The 12,742-nt window shown below is 38.7% G+C and overlaps 1 long non-coding RNA gene across 1 annotated transcript; it reads left to right on the top strand.

Annotated features, from left to right (window-relative positions):
- Positions 1 to 5,436: 5,436 nt before the first annotated feature.
- Positions 5,437 to 7,822, top strand: LOC147308188 (uncharacterized). The gene is made up of 4 exons (XR_015125935.1): positions 5,437 to 5,556; positions 6,470 to 6,618; positions 7,328 to 7,490; positions 7,570 to 7,822. It is a non-coding gene; the product is annotated as an uncharacterized LOC147308188 (long non-coding RNA).
- Positions 7,823 to 12,742: the final 4,920 nt, after the last annotated feature.

Below are 12,742 nucleotides of genomic sequence, written 5' to 3'. Positions count from 1 at the left end.
GATTATTAACAAAGGGGATGAGCTGAGGCTACAGCTGGAAGATAATAGACTCACTGGGGACTGCTGCAGAGGATTTACCCAGCAAAACCCAATGCACTTGTCAATACAGAAACCAGAACTCAAAGAAACAACAGCAAGGTGGGGGTCTTTCCCTTTATATTAATGAAAAATGAGCAAATAATACTAAGACTGTGGACAATCACTGCTCTCCAGACTTAGAGTTTGTGAGATTTTTCTTCCTCGTGAGATTCAAGCTATTCTGACCACGGCACTAGATATAGCTTCCAATGCTAAATCTAACTCAGCCCTTAGCCTTCTACATAATGCCATTCACACCCACCTGAATAAGAAAGATGAATAAGAAGCAGCACACATTAAAGCTGACGTCTTTAATCATGTGGACTTAAAAGTAGTGTTCCCCAAATTTCACCTGCATGTAAACTGTGCTACATCTGCGAAAAGGATAAAGTCTGCTCCAACATTAAACAGAGCTACTACAAAGCCTCACCATCACCCGCCTGGGCCAGTTGGACCACATATCCCTGTTTATGTTGCCAGCTTACATCCCCCTCGGGAAAGGTTTTATTAGAGACAGAGCTAAGCATTTTGCAATTTGGCATAATTTGTAAAAGTTTCAATTTCTCTGGTATTGAACAGCAGAAATTAGGCTTTCTTGTCAGAGGTCATTTTTGAAAAAGTAAATAAATAAATAATAGTGGGCGACAGTGCTGTAAAGAACAGTAGACTGGTGAAAAAGCTTGCACACAATTGCAGCCAGTGACATATTTACCAAAAGAATCTTTGAAAAAAGTGGGATACAGTAATATTGTTTTCCAATGGAAACTAAAAAACAGGTCACTGCCTATTCAAATACACTCAGCACTGAAGTCATTAGACTTAACCGAGTAATAAAACAGATTTGCTCCTGGGATACACTGCATTGGCCGTTGGAGTCTGGGGCTCAAGCTCATAGATGTGTGGAAGTAACAAAATAATTTCAGAGTATTTAATCAAATAAATGTTCAGTTTATTCCAAAATAGAAAAGGCTTTTACTTTGAATTACATCTCTGCTCTCCTTGTAATATATGCATTCAAATAAAATAATTTGAATGCAGCTAAACAGAAACAACATAAAAAGACATTACATTTTCAACTTCGTTTAACCCGATTTAAGCCTAGAAGTCTTTTACCACATGTTGTGGGCATCTGTTGAATTAACAGCAGCCTTTTTCTTATTTTAAAGAAAGACATAAACTCATCATTTCAAATCCTGTTTGTAAATTGCTTCCATTTTACATTTTAAGCACCCCCAAAACAAAAGCTTCCCTGTCAACTTGTGGCATCACGGCAGCATCTTAGTACCATCTAAGTATGTTTCTCTAAGTAAAAAGGTGAATGGTGATACTGTCATGTTTGGAGTTGGTTCAAGTGTGGACCCAAAAGCAGACAGAGGAGGAGGCAGATTGCAAAGTGAAGCAAAACTAAATATAACATACATGAGACAAGAGTTTCCAAAATAAACCAGGAAATAACTAAAGCATGAGAACACCTTACACAGAGATGGGTGGTATATACTGAAACAGTGACTAAAAGCAAACTATAACCAAGAACTAAGCTAGATAGCAAAACTGTAAATAAGAATAGCCCAAGGATGAAAACAAAGAAACTAACCATGAATATTTGTAATAGAAAACTCCAAAAACTCAAAGCACCATAACACAGGACACCCCAAAATAAACATAAAAGCAAATGACAAGATTTTAACTAGCTGTCTCTCCAGCAATATGTTATATTGTGGACTGTATTGTGGACGCTGTCCCCAAGTCTTAAATGAATAAATAAGATGTCATTAACACAGCAGTAGGCCCAGGCTATAACTAAACAATGGACACGCCATGCAGTTATGTCTTACATACTTGGCTTTGAAATGACGACTCTGGTTCAGTTTTGTTGAATTCCTATTTCCAGACTCCGCACTCCTTTGCTTGTCTATGAGGATGTAGAGACTGTGAAGAGAGAACGGGGGACTGAGAAACAACAAGGGAAAAGCAGAAGTGCAAAATGCTAACCGGTGTCTTATTTTACGAGTAATATCTTTGACAGCCCATGTTGCTCATATGCAGAGGAATTTGGCTGAAAGTCTTTTCTCCTCAGTGCATCTCTCCATCAGTATTTTCTAACTGTATCTTTGGGAAATATAAACATGCAAAACAAGTCCATCTAAACAACACCATGCAGCTCTGTGTGTCTTCATAGCTCCAAATTAGGTTAACTTAGTGTGTGCACAGTAACCTTATTGCCATCTGTCAAACAGATTATTTAATAGCCAAATCTAGAAATGAACACACACACACACACAACACACAAAATACAGCACTTACTTTCTTGCTATGTCAAAATAAAAGCAATACGAAAACAACTTCTCATCATTAAGTTTTTTTTATGCTTTATGTGTAATAATGGCCATAACTCCTAGTAGTTAATAGCCCTACTTTATGATAACCTCTTGAAGTTAAGCTAAAAGTCTGCGCATAAATCACATTTTGACTAAAGAAATATGCATTAAAATCAGTCATTTAATCAAATCAAATTTGATTATTGATCACATATAAACAGATATGAAAGAAACTCCTTAGCTCACTCTGGATGTGCATGAAGTGTTCTGAAGTCTGCCACATATAAAATAACACATTTATGCTTTTCACCTGTCTCTTGGTGTGATTTCCTGCTGCCTCGACGTAAAGACAAAGGTACACGTCTTTGCTTCAGAGGATGTCCAACACCATCTGGGTTTACAGCTGTGTCATCCAGAAAACCACAGTTTGTGTCCCCATCGGAGCTTTTATTCTGCCCGTGAGTTTCGTTTTGAGTCGTTGTAACGGGACATGTTATGCTTTGTACGTTTTTTAAACTTTCTGTTTGGGGGTTGTTTCACCAGCTATTTACTTTTGCTTTCAGAGTTAGTCATTTGAGCTGTTTGCAAAGGTCAAGGCATGTAAGGGCTTAGAAACGTGACACTGAAAACAAATGTTGACTTTTCAGATTAAAGATATTTTCACTTGGACTATTCCACCAGGCTCCTCTCACAGTGGTACATCCCATCTTCCCAATATAGAAAAGTCACGTGTTTTCTGAGAAATTTTGTTGAAATGTCCTTAATTTATGGTTGACCATAAAACGACAATGATGCATATTAAGTAGAAAACCTTGAATCAATAAATAAGTGAGTATAAAAGTTTGTTATGGTTTTTTTTCTCATTAGATTTACTCAGTTATTGCTTTTGGTTTTTTCTTTTGTAGATGGAGTGACTGAGCAAATGGGCTGGGTGGGACTCTCCTTTACAGATATGATCCAGACCAGTTGGAGGCAGAATATCATACAATTAAAACAACAACAACAACACCAACAAAACAAACAAAAACAAAAAAAATTCTAAATTTTTAATATTGATTTAATGAAATGAATAAACCTGTGATTTTAATGCAAAGCTGCCTCTTGTTATTTACATGTTAGAATCCTAATGTTTAATGGTAAGGTTAAAAAGGTTAAAAATATTTAAAACAGCATCATCACAACATTCATCCTGCCCATACATAAAGAAGCACAATAGTTTAAAGTGTTATTAGTAATTTGCTGTGTATCAGCAGAAATACCATTGAAGTCTTACTGCACTTTAGCAGTGACCTCGCTGCTGTTTCAGTATTGTGTTAGGGTACAAATATGATCAAGGATCAATGTCAGACTTCAACATATATATTCAGTTAAATTCAGTGATGGGAATAACAGCTTTATAAGTAACGGTGTTACTAATGGTGTTACTTTTTTCAGTAACAAGTAATCTAACTAATTACTATCATTACAATGCCATTACCGTTACTAACAAGAAACTTGATCACTTCAAGATGACAAAGCAACAAGGTGTTATATACCAGTTTTTAAATTGTGTTGATAGGCCACGTAAAACCAGAGTCATGATAAACAGTATATACGCGGCGTTTTTTCCTAAATACTTTCATAACGTTTACTTTCTAAGGACAGCGCTACACTCAGAAAAATTATGGTTCTTAAATGGTTCTTCAGATGTCTTCATGGTTCTTTAAAGAACCATCATACGTCAAAGAACCTTTTTATTTTGTGGATGGTTCTTCAGCTATTACAAATGGTTCTTTAAAGAACAAAAGGTTCTTCATCCTTAGCAATCTAAGTTTGATGGTGTAAATGGCATAAATATTTATTCACTATAACGAGGCTGTGAATTATACTGTGTGTTTTCTTTGTGTGCATGTGTGTGCGAAGGGGGAGGGCGGATTACCTGGCAATTACCCTTTAAGAGAAGATGGTAGGAAACTGAATATTCAAATAGAAGTTAGAAATATTTGTGTGGCGGAGGCGTGGCCCCGGGCGCAGCTGCCGGGGAGGAGTGGAGCAGAAGGCTCAACAGGGCGGCGCTGCGAGGCCGGTAAGAACAGCTGATGGTGTTTATGTACTGATGATGGTCTCCCTCCGCTGTGTTTATAGTGAGACGGGGAGGAGCGGCGAGGAGATCAGCTGGGCTCGTGAGCTGTCAGGCTGTGCGACTGAGTCAGCTGTCAAAACAAACAAATCAATAAATGTGGAAATTGGCAGTACATACCTGCGTGTGCGTGTATTTGTGCCTGGTGTATTCCACAATTTGCTTAAAAATATACTGGTGGCAGGGGTGGGGGGGCCTAAAGACCCTAACCCCCCCCCCCCCCCCCACACACACACACACACACACACACCCCTAACCCCGCAAACCCATTATGAATATGGTGAGTTAACAAACAGTAGACACAATACACACATTCAAATACTGTACTTTAGTTTTAAATTTTAATAAAGCATTACTATTTTCTACTCCACGGCATTACTTTTGAGATTATTATATATTTTTGAAAATATAGTATAATGATAATACTAGTTATTGTAAACTTTACAAACCACCCAGCAGTATGTAAAGTCAAATTATAAAATACAAGTAAACAACAATTGCAGAACAGAATGTCAGTGTAATGAACACACACTTCGTTTTGACAAAGCGCACTGCTTAGGTAAATGATCTGAGTAGTTGTTCATCACTGAGCAATTTGTTAATATGTGTTTCGAGCCAAATAAATGACAGGCAGAGAGAGTGACGTCAGAACACGTCATACTATAACCTCCCGGGAGTGGATGGAGGGGGTCAGTCTTTTTTTTTTCTTTTTTTTTTTATTTATTTATTTGTCCTTCTTGTTTCATTGTACTATATATTGTTGCTTTTGTTTGCCTTGTATGTCTACTATTTAGGCTGAACTGGAATGACTGGCTGTTCATTTTGCAATTTCAATAAAGTTTGAAAAAAAAAAAAGCACGGAAAAAAAAATGGAGGGGTCAGTCGTTGGGATGCGCATGCGCAGACAGAGTGCGCGAGTGGCGGGCCTTGACCTTTCGGGGAAAAAAAACCACTTTCTCACGGCTGGTGACAGCGAGGCGGATAACAGCCTTCAGTACCTGCTGGACTTTGAAGCTCTGGATTCTGGGACTGTTGGAAAAGGTAAAACATTTTCATTAAAACCTTATTACGGTTTTGTTTTTGTTACTCGTCATTGTAGCTTGCTGTTAATGTTGTGCTAACAGTAGCGATTAGCTAGATACGTTAGCCGTTGACGTCAGCGCAATTTAGTATCCGGTATACAGAAACTGTTTTCCTAACAAAACCACTGTTATAATTAAGTGAAGGTGCTCCCAGCTAATTTGAACCTTTGGCTTCTAAAATATGTGGTTCAATTGCGTGCTGCGTACATAACCTAATGTCAGCTAGACCGGAATTAAAATTTAATATATTGTTAACGTCACTAAAATGGCGCCTGAAGCCTGTTGTGATGTGAGCTCTGTGTCTGCTCTAGAAACTCTGAAATTCTGTAGATCTGAGCCGTACATTAAATACTCACATGAACCTGTACTTTGAATTCTGTATGAGCTGTATAAAATACAGCTATGCATAAGTGTTTTGAATGAATAATTAGATTAGATAACTCTTTATTGTATAATATAGAAATGAATAGAAATGTGACATGAGAAGGTGTGTCTTTGACTGTTCCTGTATAACTTATTTTTGGACTAGTTGACAAGTTATGCTCCGGTCATTTGATGTTTCCAAGATAGATGTTCTTTTGTAATATAGTTAAATTTTCTTTGTATATTTCATTATCCACCATCATACATACAAGCTAAGAAGAGGTCGTTATACTAACAAGAGGTATCAACGCTGGGCCAAAGTTCAGCACATGGTTAAAGTTTGTAATCCAGCCAGGGTGTAAATATCACTCAGCAGCCAGAGCTGAAGCAGGCAGCATCAACACATAAATCTACTCTACCCGGCTTAAATCACAAGAGCACCTCTGACCAAAAAGCTGTAGATTTTTCTTGTTTGCACAAATTAATCCAGATTCACATTGTGTTCACAGCTCCACCAAAATGAGGAAGAGGAGGGGGAGAAACACAATTGGGTTGAATTACAATTGGATGGAAGGCAAGGACAAGGAGAAGGAAGCTTAGGATGAGGAGGAAGAGAAGCAGCAGGAGCATCTTTAGGGATCCCTATGATGTCATTGAGGTTTGTTTCATTAATATGGTCCTCTCACAAAGAAAGATGACTTGTTTTAGTTCACCTACTTACTGTATTAACTAGTGATGTGCAAAATGTTGTGAAAAACCATGGAGCAGGTACGTATAGTGCATCTGCAGGTAAATGAACATCAAATCTCTAAAACAGACTGAAATCTGTATATTTATCACCCTTATGATAAAACCCATGTCAGCCATTGGTTTATGGACTTTGTATTTTGAAGCCTCAACATTTGCTTTATTGCTGTTGCTATGTTGGGACCATATTAGGATGAGGGATCAGAATCTGGAGTCATGCACACTATTGTTTCATTTAGTGTGTATCCATAAGATTCATACAGCAGATCCAAGTTGTGCCTTGAAAACAGGAAAGTCGTCTGCATAGAGGAGAACTTTAATAGCGGGCTTGTACAAAGTGAGGCTTTGTGCTCACATTTGCTGCAAACACTCGTTTTACCCTGTTTTGATGCAGAATTCATTTGAAATCAGGCAAGAACTGGACTTGTTTTTTATAATGTGTTCTTGTGAATTGATTGTGTATCGCATATGTTTGATTTGACTTTCTGCAAGACAACAGTCGTCCACTGGCCAAAAAAGTTTTACAAATACCTCCACGTGATCTAGCCTGGATTTAGAAAAGAATAGCACAAAAAATCTGCACCTCCTGCTTCAGATGCAATTTGTGTTTGTGTGTTCAGAGGCAGCGGCGAGAGGGGAGACCTTGGATCATCCAGCTGGAGAGCCTGACCAGGAGGAGTGAAACATTAACTCAGCTCTTCCAGGGCACCCTGCAGACTTGGCTGTTGGCATCGGCGAGGGATGACGTGAACATCAAACTGGTCCATCACAGGTCAACTGCAGGTATGCGAGTCAGACCTTCTGAGGAGGGTTTCACTTTTCTCTCTTCTTTATAATTGACTCTTTTCTCTCTCTCTTTCAGCTCCTTGTCTCAGAGTGGGAGGGATTTGAAGCACAAAGGGAGGAACTTGTCGTTTGGTTGGCTGATATGGATGTCCGCCTGAGTGAGGTTGACCAGCTGACAGGAAACACCAGTGAAAAACTGAAACAACTGCAGGTGTGGGCTTGTTTTGATATGACATATATTTGATATGATACATACGTCAGAGACATTATCCTAAACTGGACTAACAAAGGACCATGAGTACAACATGAAACGTACATTACATAGCGTAAGGCTGAAGTTCATTGATCATTTTAATCATAAACTTGTTGTTGAAATATTTTTATTGAACATGCAAGCATCTGCTGATGAAAATGTGTTGATTTATTGGTCTGTTATGAAGCTATCCGGTTGTTCAGTGATGACGCGACGAATCCTACTTCCGGGTCTAAAGTAGTCTGCGTTTAATATGGCTTTTGTGTTGTTAACATATTTAATGTTATGTATTTTCTTCTATTTGATCTCAAAAAGCTCCTAAAACAGTCAGTGATCACTGTTGACCTCCCTCGGCTTTTATTACCACTAATCATTTATTTAAGCTCAGTTTTTAAAACCCTAGGATGTAGCTACAGCCCGTCCCATGCAGCAGTATATGAATGACTAACCTCGTATTGTGGATGGATTATCTCAGTTGTTCTCCTGGCTGAAGTTTGGTCCTTTTACAGCATCCTGCCATGCGATTACATTTGTTCCTGACCACCGAGAACACTCACGTTAACTTTCATCGAGTGGAAAAAAAGTTAGCTTGTTTATATTATGCTAACATAGCTGTGTCGCTAGCGGTCACGTAGCACATCATTATATACCAGCTAGCCAAACTTCAGTAACCCTACAAACATCACTGCTGTTTAGTTTTCTGTTTTCATTTATGCTGGAAGTGATAGCAGAGCTGTACGTTTTAATTTGTTTCCAAAACCCCGCAGTCAGGACATGCTATATATTGTATTTAGATAGAAGCTAGCGAGCTAACTCCCTGCTAACTTCTAACTCCGTTAAATGTCATAAATTCCGTTTTCATGGATGCCTGGATGTTAAACTCAATTGTTACACCTGGTAGAGCAGAACGCTGATCATTTTATTAAAGATGAAAGACCTTAGACAGTTTTTCAACTCTCAGTAATGTCATAGTGATCGTTTGATATATGGACCTGCAGCGGAGTTTAGACCCAGACACGGCTAGTGACGTCAGACTGAACAATCGGATTGCTATTTCTAATGTGTTTTATCACTTTCTGATGTTTTATTAATTAAACAATACATATATTAATTGTGTTATCTATAGATATAGTATTTATATATATTTATTTTACCCTACTCAAATTCAATTTATGATACATTTTATTTTGAAAGATTTAAAATGGTTTTTTAAAGAACCACTCAAAAAAGGTTCTTTAAAATGGTTTTTTTTAAGAACCATTTGAAGGATCTTTTTAAAAATGGTTCTTTGAAAAACCATTAAAGGTGCCCCAAAGAACCATTTCTTGATGGTTCTTTGGGGCACCTTTAAAGGTTCTTCAATGAACCACTGAAAGAAATGGTTCTTCAAAGAACCATTGTTTGAAAGGTTCTTTGTGGCACCAAAAAATGTTCCTCTATGGCAGTGGTTCTTAACCTGGGTTCGATCGAACCCTAGGGGTTCGGTGAGACGGTCTCAGGGGTTCGGCAGAGCCTCCGACATGACATGCACGGCTCATTTTGTGCACCAGTAAAAAACAATAATAATAATAATAATAATAATAATAATAAATAATAATAAAATTTTATTTATATAGCACCTTTCAAGATAAAATCACAAAGTGCTTTACAGAGGCAGAAAACAGACATTAAAATCTAAAACAAAATAACATATCTATGTCTTGAATTTGAAAAAAATCATATTTTATTTTTCACTAAACAGGGGTTCAGTGAATGCAGATATGAAACTGGTGGGGTTCGGTACCTCCAGCAAGGTTAAGAACCACTGCTCTATGGCATCAGTCTAAAGAACCACTTTTGGTTCCAGATGGCACCTTTATTTTTCTGAGTGTAGCAAGCACTCTCTGCTTATGACCCAAAAATAAAAAAATAAAACAAAACAAAAGACACCCCAAGTGTGTAGTTAGTGTGTAGCGTAGTGGATAGTTTTGTGTTGTGTGTCAGAACAATGAGACAACTGCTGAATGACACAGGTGCTGCTAAAAAGCCACCAAAGGTAGATTACAGTGTAAACGGTGTCTCCAGGTAGAAAACAGGAGGAGTGATACACCTGTTCTGTCAGACCTGCAGGTATCAGGCTGTGATGTTCTCCTTTATAGTGGACAGAAATTATTTTTGGGAGTGGCACAAATAATTCGTGTGGCATCTTATTTAATGCAGAATACCTGATTGTTATGTAAATAGTTTGAAATGGCTGCAAATAACTTTGTTTGCAAAACTTGTGCTTAGGATTTTAAAATTTACAATTTATATTTGCATTTAAAGTTATGTAATATGGTAAATGGTAAATGGCCTGTATTTGTATAGCGCTTTTCTAGTCCCTAAGGACCCCAAAGCGCTTTACATATCCAGTCATCCACCCATTCACACACTGGTGATGGCAAGCTACATTGTAGCCACAGCCACCCTGGGGCGCACTGACAGAGGCGAGGCTGCCGGACACTGGCGCCACCGGGCCCTCTGACCACCACCAGTAGGCAACGGGTGAAGTGTCTTGCCCAAGGACACAACGGCCAAGACTGTCCAAGCCGGGGCTCGAACCAGCAACCTTCCGATTACAAGGCGAACTCCCAACTCTTGAGCCACGATCGCCCCATGATTCATTAAACATGTTTGTGGTTGTTACAGTAGAAAATATAACTTTTTCTACTCTGATTTTATGTTTTTTGTCTGATTTTAGATCATGTGTGTTAATACAGTATGTCAAAATGAAAACACAACTGTAAATTCAGATGTGAGGTTCGTGTTGAAAAGAATGATACCAAACAAAGCAAAGTAACTAGTTTTTAAAGGTGAAATGTAGAGATAAAAATAAAAGTAGTCAAAAACGGCCAATTATACTCTGGACCCCAGAGGGTTAAACATTTTTTAAAGTAACGCGATAGTTACTTTCCCTAGTAATTAATTACTTTTAGAATCTTGTAACTCAGTTACTAACTCAGTTACTTTTGAAAGAAGTAACTAGTAGCTATAATTAATTACTTTTTCAAAGTAGCTTGCCCAACACTGGTTAAATTAAATATTCAGTTAAATTAAACCTGACAGTCGGTTTTCATACCATTGAAGTCCCATTGACCTTCAGTCATGATTTCAACATCGTTTCAGTATAGACTAGTCTGATTTCACAGTGATGTAACTTTAAACTTCATATTTTGGATATTTACTCTAATTGACACTTTTCTGAGCAGTGATGATGGGAAATCAGTTGGATATTAAATAAAACAAGTTGAGTGTTAAGAGGAACAATTTAGTGGTAAATGAAAGTCAACCACTGACCTGAGTTTGACCTCAGTTTCAGGGCTGAGAAATCACAGTACCAAAAAAAGATTTATTGTTACTCGTTATTCTGAAAGTCAATCACTTCCTTAAACTTTGTTCCAGTTTTGTTAAAAACTTTCCACTCAGTTTGAGGCAACTGGAAATCCCTAACATATGTAAAAGCAGTACTATTCGGCATTACAGTATTATAATGTTCCATCTAGCTTTCACTCAACAGTGATCAAGTGGTTTACTTTGGGCTGCCTTTGTTTGTCCCACATTCTAGTGGCAAACATTTCAAAGACCCATGAAAGTCTCGCCAAAGACACACAAAGAAAACCTCTGCTGTCTTCCCAGTCTAAATCCCAAACTTTACTTTAAATCCATCATCTTTTTCTTTCAGTCAAAGTAGCAATACCACAGTATAAGAACCAAGTGTTGAAATTACCTTCATAAATTTAATTTAGCAATGTAGTATTCATCGCCCTAGCTCACATAAATGTTGCTGGCCCATTTTGTTGTTTTTATATCCCTCAGCTGTTGAGATCGTGTGAGATTTACAGACTTTAATTGAACTAAAGCCAATTTTATTTCAGGGGTCTCATTTATGTCATGAGCTGGAATCGGCTTGACTGTTTTTGAATTCAAAAGCACAACCCAACAACAGACTCTTCCTTGTTTCCCAACAAGTTTATTTACAAGATCACTCATCAGTCACCGGCATTTTAGGGACACAGTTCAGATGGATGAGGACAGAGTGGTAAGTTAGAGCCAGAGCAGATGTAAAGCACTCCTTCCTCAGGGAATGCAGACCAGCTCAGAGTTTCCAGGGAAGGCTGTCACTGAAGGTGAATGGTTTCGCTGACAAAGAAGGTAACATATTAACAAAACAACGATGCACCAGTGCGGAGTCTTAGAACCTGATATTGGACATTGTTTAACGAACAGTTATGTCTATAACTTCTGTTCCATGAAGGAGAGGGACGATGTATAACACGTACAAGTATGGAATGTCACGCCCTCGTGTGTCAATGTAGGTTCACAGCACACACACTGGACAAAGAGAATGCATCCTCCTCTGCTCCTCAGATGCAAAAGGAGGGGAGCAAAAGCTCAGCAACTCAAACTCCATTGAGCTATAAAATGTAGGCATCTTGGGAAAATAGGTAGCATTTGAACGCAATACAACCTTGTGGCCATCAGGAGACAACTGTGTGCAGGAGGGACACAAAGACAGCACATGAAGGTCACCCACTTGCTTTGCCGAAGCCAAAGTAAGATGTAATACATCATATGCCATCATGCCCAACAAACGTAATATTGTCTGGAAACACACTCTGCGTCCCAGCTGAAACTGAGCAAGGCAGCGATGAAACGCGGCCATTCTGTGCTCCGACAAACGTGCAAGGCTGGAAAGCAGCATATTTCTAAACCGAGGAAAGAAATCTGCTGACTCGGGATTAGCGAGCTCTTTTGAAAGTTCACAGAGAACCCCAGTGTCTGAATGTGTGACAGAACCAGCGACAGCTGTGTCTCCGCCTGCTCTCTTGAGCAAGCTACAAGAGCCCAGTTGTTTAGGTAGGCTAAAGTGCGGATGCCTCTCTCTGAGGGGCGCTAGCGCTGCCTCGGAACATTTCGCAAAGGTGCGAGGAGTGAGCAACGACTCAAACGGCAGCACCAGGTATTCGTAGGCTATGCC

The sequence above is a fragment of the Aulonocara sp. 'chitande type north' Nkhata Bay genome, linkage group LG18 (assembly GCF_057382095.1).
Source record: "Aulonocara sp. 'chitande type north' Nkhata Bay isolate Kocher_YH1m ecotype deep benthic linkage group LG18, A_spYH_male_GT1.1, whole genome shotgun sequence".
NCBI lineage: Eukaryota > Metazoa > Chordata > Actinopteri > Cichliformes > Cichlidae > Aulonocara > Aulonocara sp. 'chitande type north' Nkhata Bay.
This window is presented reverse-complemented; position numbering and strand designations above follow the sequence as displayed.